The sequence below is a fragment of the Lepisma saccharinum genome, chromosome 1, assembly GCF_977018435.1.
Source record: "Lepisma saccharinum chromosome 1, izLepSacc3.1, whole genome shotgun sequence".
In the NCBI taxonomy this organism is placed as follows: domain Eukaryota; kingdom Metazoa; phylum Arthropoda; class Insecta; order Zygentoma; family Lepismatidae; genus Lepisma; species Lepisma saccharinum.
This window is the reverse complement of record NC_139229.1, coordinates 8,709,490-8,715,489: the sequence shown is the minus strand read 5'-3', so window position 1 is coordinate 8,715,489 and position 6,000 is coordinate 8,709,490. Positions and strand designations below refer to the sequence as shown.

Genomic DNA, 6,000 nt, shown 5'->3' with positions numbered 1-6,000 from the left:
TTCTGTCCGCATTTTATTTTTCAAACGTACTTCTGACATTGTAATCATTTTGCAATTATTTTTATTTGTTCTTATTTTGCTTCGCTTTTATGTGACTTTTATAATTAATCGAAACTATGAAGATGGATGATAATTAGATTAAATTAATGAAGAGACACCTAAAAAAGATATTTACAGACCAGGACTCGAACCCGGAACCTAAAGCGGATAGGTTGTGGGGAAAACCGTCAATGACTCCCGCCACGAACTTACTTATAATTTTTGTAATTTCTCACGAGTATATTTTGTTCTGTCCATGCATAATACCTGCTTTCGGAAACTTAATTTATAAGTGACACACTTATAGGGACAAGCCACGTATTGTTTGAATGGAGGGACACATCTCGTTCATATACTACTAGATACAATCATGGACTATACTTGAAATGGCCTCCCCGATGGCGCAAGGTAGCGTCATCGCCTTGTAATGAAGGGGTCCCGGGTTCGATACCCGGTGGAGGCACAAGTGATTGGGATTTCACTTTAAACTGTAGGTCCAGTCCTGATTAGCCTAACTGTGCATAAAGTGGACTCAAATCAATCAATCATATATGATGGAAGTTAAGAAAAAGATAAAAATTTTAGAAGAGATACTGTGAACAAGTCGAATTGGAGAGAGATTGTATTTTGTCTTTTGTCTTTGTTAAATGTATTTCATGTAGTTTATATAACATGAAGTTATAAGTTAAATAAATGTTGTTTTGTTCGTTAACGTTTGGCCTAATTGAAGATTATTACAATATACTTGAAATGTGACGTGCTAAACACTACTTTCGGAGATCAGTTGGACATGGCAATTTTGATATACAAGTTGCATTTTCTCTACTTAGATTCATTATGTCCAAATTTTATCCTAATATATAATCTCCCAACAACGCAAAATGTTTTAATTGACTCGAATTCACAATGACTCATATACAGTGTGTTTATAAATGAACGGTGGGGTTTCAAAAATTAATAATACATCTATTTATTACCTTACACGGGCAAAACGTACACCGTAAGCAGCAGCAACTGTCCAAGTTTATATAACTTTATTTATATTTGTATAAAGATAGAAATCAAGAGGGGGCAATTGCCCCTCTGTGCCTCCTTGCAGGTGCTCTTGACCGTCTGGAAGAAATAGTGCACGACAGACGTGAAAACTAAATCCATCTTCAGTATCCCTTTGTCTTGCTACTCTTAGATTCTGCAACCTTTCTTTCTATAGTCCAATGTTTGCCTTCCTTACCTCCTAGAATTGATTTCCGTACAAGTTTGAGGGCTAATCTCCCCTGCCCCCTGTGGTTGCGCCACTGCACCTTCTTCCGCCGTTGTTGCTTTGTGAACTTTCATCGGCTTCGTAATACTTCATTTTCTTCAAGAGCATAATATCGTTTAATCCGGCGATAAGATTCCTCAAGAGTAGTCTATGACTACTCATTTCTACACTAGTTGGAAGCTTTATTCAATTTCGAGCCAAAAATGTAATTTTCAAATCAGGATTGTTAAACGTCCACGAACCCATAAATTCTAATGGGTTCTATTGGGTTCCGCAACAAGACCGGAACCTGTTCTATCACAGTGTAAATTCGGTCCAAGTTGCGTATTGTTTCATTTCAAATATGGAACTTAGACCGTCTTTAAATTGATCCGGAACGAAGGACCCTGTGCCGTATTTCAATTGATCCAGAAAAAAGGTTCCTGGAACTTATTTAAATACCTTAAACATAAAAAGGCTCTTTACGGTCCAGATCCATTTATGCTTGCTAATATTCCCTGCTGAACCTGAATTGAATTGATTTAAAATTCCTGATCCTTTAACAACCCTGGTGGAAATTCATTAATTTACAAACAACCATATTTTTAACGAAACATTAATCCCACACAATATACTGAGTTATTTTTCGCAATGTTCCAATGAATGGCAAGAGATTTGGGCTATTCCTTTTTCTTCCTTGATGTTTAATAGATTATATTTGTCACGCACCTATAACGTTACTAGCAAACATTTGTGAATTGTTCTTTCCTTGTAACGTTAACATCTACCATACTGAATTTATTTACGTTCCTTATGCAGATGGTATGTACCCAACTGCATTTTGTTCCGTTCCGCTACAGTGGTTTACATTTTGTTACATTCCTATGTAACGTTAATTAACCATATTGCCTTTCACTTCGTTCCGTTACGGAGGATTGCATTCATTACGTTCCTATGTACCGTTATTTACTACCATGTTGCATTTCGTTACGTTTTTTTGTAACGCTAGTATATACCACAATGCATTTCGTTACTACGTTCCTTGTATCCTTGTAACGGTAGTATATACCATATTGCATATTACGTTATGTTCCAATGTGCTCATTTCGTTCCGTTCCTTTATAACGTTAATATCTACCATAATACATTTTGTTACGTTCCTTGTAACGTCACTCTATAAGATATTGCATTTCGTTACGTTACATGGGTACCAGCAGTTGAACCATACTCTTCCTCCTACAAAATGGAACGTACCGTGTAACGCAAATTGGGTACGTTACGACTCCCTGCTCATAACATAACAGTTGATCTCTTGAGAATCCGCATTGATTCTGAAAACCGAAAATATTCAAAACATGCTTATTATTTTTTCGGGATGCTTTCCCATGACTAAGGGGAAAGGGAAGAGAAATGTCCTACTACGTGTCTGAATCCGCAGCGCATGGTTACGTTCGTTCTTGTCACGTTTCTGTGCCATCCGAATAGAGGGCTCCAGATTATCACAGTTGCCGCTTTTCCCGCCAGGTGTCAGTTCCGAAAGTCACGCACAGCGCTGTGGGACGCAGGTGCATACTACGGAGGAAGCTGTACTAAATTGAAAGCGTTTAATTCGAGTTCTTCTTTTATAATTTCTCGTAATTGACGTGATCATCTAGACCAGCGGTTCTCGAACTCTTTTTCTCATTGTACCCTTTAGCTGTAACTAAACGTTTAATGTACCTCAACCTTAGGTTTTCTGCGAATAGTGGGTTTTGGGGATTTTTTTTGGCTGTTTGATTGTGGTTTTTGATATGTTGGAGACGTGTATCTATGATAGAGCAAAATGGCATTCGGGCTGTTTGTGGAAAGATGGTAAACAAGTAAATATTAGAATCGTACGTTTATTATTTTATCGGGTGTTCCTACGTTTACAATCTTTATGATTAGTTACAAAAATAAAAATGTGAAACACATGTATGGTAAAAAGTACACATATTTTATTCAGAGCTATTAAAAAAATAAGTTTGTAAACAAACTGTCAAGCACAGTTTTGGAGTTCTTATTGTAAATCCTCAGAGTTTCTAGCGAGAAGAATGTGGCTGCGTAGCCTGACACAGTTTCTTGATGTCTGGTTTTGCACTTGGAACTTTCAAGCAGAGAGTCAGCTACAAATTTAGGCAATTTCAATAGTTGTTTGTTTAGGTAGATACACCATGGATGAAAAACTGATCTCCGATCTGATTGCGTACACCCTTCAAGTAGTTCATGTACCCCTGGGGGTACGCCTACCACAGTTTGAGAACCACTGATCTAGACAATGATTCTTCTTCTTTTTAACTGTCCATGTCAGCATTATTTCGTCGACTTTGGACATTGTTATTGTTTTGTATTTGTTTTAATGTTTTCTTCTAAAATTGATAGTCTCTCAAATTAATCAGAATCACAAACATAAAACGATTATTATGAATAATTCACTTTTTTGTCCTTTTGCTGTTTCATATATATAAATCACTTTATATTTCGAGTCTACATTTCCGAGAATATACATACAGCATCCATATTAATGAAGGGGATAAATCTGTTAGGATGGATGAAAGTGATACTGGAAATGGAATTTTTAAACGTTGTAAACCTTCGTAGAGTGTGATTTGTTGATCTGAAAAAATTGGACATTCTAGAAATAAATGTTGAGCATCAGGATTATTATTGCCACATTTACAATTTTCTTGAGTTTTAATATTTATTTTTGCTAAATGTGCTGGTGTACGTACATGTCCTGTTCTAGACAATGAAGGTCGTTTCTACAATGGGAAAGTTGAAACATGGCTGCCAAGCGTAGAGCTACAGAAAGTCGAAGCGACTACAAACTGGGACACGGCTATAGTTGCCAATGTCTAGTTATGGTTCCGCCTACATTGATTATTACGTGGAAAGCTTTAACTGAAATAATGTCAATTCAGAAAAGTCTGTTTTTGAACATTTCCGAGGATCACCAACCTACGATATCCGCATAGGCTATTCCAGAAGGCAAAAAGAGAAGAAAGACAGGCTTTGTGTACTCCACATTGGTCACATTTATCGAATACATTCATTGTTTTGTTCACATCTAATCGAGCACGTGATTTCATGAACACACACTTTCACTAAAATTCCTTTCAATGAGCTAAACGTGCAACGTTGACCATAGACAATAGCCATGGGCTGAAACAGCTTGTCAAGGAATCTGGAATAATCAGTATTTTATTGACATGTATTAACTCTCTTGCTCTCGCTGTGTGCTTTCCAATAGGGGTAAGTAGATTAATTTAATTATTAGTAAAAATTGAATTCATACATTCATTGAAAATGCAAAATACGTGTCTATAATGCATGAGATGTATACGTTTCCAGATGCACGAGTCTTTACGATTGAGTAACCTTCAAGAATACGATTGGTCCGTGTTCAGATTACTGATTGATTGATTTGCTGGGAATAAGTGATGACATGATGAAATTGATGAATGGACACTCACAAACATCCATGCCTAGGCCGGGATTCGATCCGGGACCCCTGGCGTCGTAGCGTGATGTGCTAACCACTTCGCCACGAGTTTGTGTAATAATTTTTACAAATTATATAGGAGGGTGTGGGCGTTTAGAATACTGGAAACGAGTTTCGAAGACAAATTTGGACCTTGAAGTCTCAGAAAGTATTATTTTTTTTTAAGAAATTAGGCAGTGAGTAGCAACTCGTAAGTTCTCGCTATATGAACCTTTTTTTAACGCGTATATACTAAGGCAATCTCTAACCTACTTAAAAAGTTTAAATGGCAACAACAGAAGCATTTAGGATAAATGGTAGTGTTAATATTATAAGAAATGTTCCGACTAATCTATTCACGTATGGATATATCACACATTCAGAACTTTGGCCTCTAGAATTTTCATTTCCAATGTTATATTACAAAATTTGGAAAATTGATAATTTGATGTAATTCTAATATCTTATGTAATTACTTCAATAGTAAATATTTATCCATATTGCAGATTTGTGTTAACTGTGGCTCATAATATTGATAATGTATAGGTTGACAGGCGAATTTCAATCCTCAACTTATGATTCGTTACAGCGTGCGAATTACTTGTTTTTCTGGAAGATTACTTTAAGAGATATTTATTTTATAATTCTGCGTTAGTCAGATTTAGCATCCACCTCGCTGACCGAGCACTAAAAAAGAGAGAAACAGCACGATAGAAAAGATGAGAGGAAAGCAGAGGAGGAAGAAAGAATCAAGAATTGAAGGAAGAAAGAGATAAAGGAACAAAAACAACGAAAGAAAGAGAGAATCAAAGAAATATAAAAACAATGGAAGAAAAACAAAGGGAGAGAGGAAGAAAAACAGAAAGAGAGAAACAAAAAGAAAAACGATGGAAGAAAGAAAAAATAGAAAGGAAAACAAAAAGATAAAAATGAAGGAAAAACAGAAAGATAGAAACAAAAAGATGAAAACAATGGAAGGAAAACAAAGGGAGAAAGAAAGAAAAACAGAAAGATAGAAAAAAAAGATGAAAACAATGGAAGAAAAAGAAAGGGAGAACGAAAAACAAAAAGATAGAAACAATGGAAGAGAAACAAAGGGAGAAAGAAAGAATAACAGAAAGAGAGAGAGAGAGAGAAAGAAAGAAAGAGAAAACAAATAAGGAAAGAGAAACAAAGAAGGAAAGAAAAATGGAAGAAAAGCAAAAGAAAGAAGAAAGCAGAA

General features: G+C 35.9%; 1 protein-coding gene across 2 annotated transcripts in view; it reads left to right on the top strand.

The window, feature by feature from the left end:
• The first annotated feature begins 4,458 nt into the window (after positions 1 to 4,458).
• Positions 4,459 to 6,000, top strand: part of LOC145983703 (uncharacterized) — a 91,125-nt gene continuing 89,583 nt past the window's right edge. The window contains exon 1 of one of the 2 annotated variants that reach the window (XM_083116777.1): positions 4,459 to 4,549. The gene's annotated coding sequence lies outside the window, so the exon portion shown is untranslated. Of the gene's footprint in view, positions 4,550 to 4,931; positions 4,990 to 6,000 lie in introns of those variants that run through there. The other variant, XM_083116809.1, reaches the window with a different exon arrangement.